This window comes from Coenobita brevimanus, chromosome 95 (assembly GCF_032717465.1).
Source record: "Coenobita brevimanus isolate Jiangsu-jjx chromosome 95, ASM3271746v2, whole genome shotgun sequence".
Lineage (NCBI taxonomy): Eukaryota > Metazoa > Arthropoda > Malacostraca > Decapoda > Coenobitidae > Coenobita > Coenobita brevimanus.
The window spans coordinates 29,390,537-29,392,137 of NC_137048.1; positions in this window are offsets into that span (position 1 = coordinate 29,390,537).

Here is a 1,601-nt window from a genome sequence, read left to right on the forward strand (position 1 = left end):
TCTACCTGAACTCCCAGTACCAATGACTCACTTCCATCTTCAACAGGGTCTTTTGTACAAGCAACCCCCAGGGAAGGACACTGCATATCAGTTGGTTGTTCCTGCTACCTTACAGCAAGCCGTGCTACAGTTAGTTCATGACGTACCTCAAGCGGGTCATCCCGGTCGCGATAGATGCATACGTGAGGCGAGAAAGAAATACTATTGGCCGACCATGAGGAAGGACATAGAAGCCCACGTCAGTCAATGTGTCAAATGCGCGGAAATACGAGGAACGACGGGACTTCCGACTCCCATCTTAGAGTATCCTCTACCGGAAAAACCCTGGGATACAGTCTCCATTGATCTCTTAGCGTTGCCGAGAAGTCGTCAAGGTTCAAGTTATGTACTGGTGGCAGTGGACCATTTCTCACGATTCACTGTTTTAGCACCTTTACAGACGAAAACTTCAGAGGAGGTGGCGCACGCTTTTGTGACTTCAGTGATTTGTCCATACTCTGCACCTAAGGTATTGCTCAGCGATAATGGCAGTGAATTTCATAACCAGATTTTACAAGAAATCTGTCGTATGTATGGAGTAAATCAAGTTTTTGTAACGCCTTACAGTCCTAAGAGCAATGGCCTGGTGGAGAGAACAAACAGGAAGATACTGGAAGTCTTGAGACCAGTTATAACCTCAAATCAGGAGGATAACTGGGAAGACTGGTTACCACATGTAGCGGCGACCATCAACTCCTCAGAAAATTCATCAACTGGGAAGTCTCCTCATTATATCCTGTATGGAGAAGAGAAAGTGTTACCCTACGATTTGTTGGCTGGACCTCCTACTCCAGTATACAACGAAGAAGACTACGCAAAGGTACAGTTGTTGAAATTCCAACGTATACACAGTGAAGTACGGAAAAGATTAAAAGCCTCAAGAGCGGAGATGATGGCGAAACAACACAAAGGTAGTCAAGAAAAGACGTTACAGGCAGGCCAGAAGATCATGAACCACAACCCTGAGAGAATTTCCAAGCTCAGACCTAAGTTCCGCGGACCATATACCGTTGTGGAACGAGTACGTGGAAATACTTATAGAATAAAAGATGAAGCTAATGGAACTCAGGAGGCAGTACATACTGATAGGATCGAACTAGTAAGTCAAGAGCTAGGCCTATCGTCTGATGTGTTGTGCCCTCTGTCTTTGTCGCAGTCTATGTCGTCATCCGTACCTGTCCCTAACCAAGAGTATCGCAGCAAGCTACGATCCCACAACAAGAGTGATTAAGGGAGTATCTACTCTTGCAGAAAAAAATGTGGCTGTGGCTCATACTCCTCGTGCGTTGCTTGGGGTGGACCTATGGAACGACATCGGCCATGGACACGACTGCGTTAATGCCAGGAGCACTGAAGAGCCCACTTGGAGAAGTCGTGGTAGTGGAAGATGCAGTATGCGTCTACTATCCAATGGAAGGCTATCTCCAAACGCCAGATATTGTCAAGGAGGTCTCCAAGGGCTTGTCGAATCTCAGACAGCAACTGTTGGAAGTGTGAAAGATGTTTAATCGAAACCCACGATTGACGAACTCTGACACTGAAGCTTTGGAACGAACCTTGCA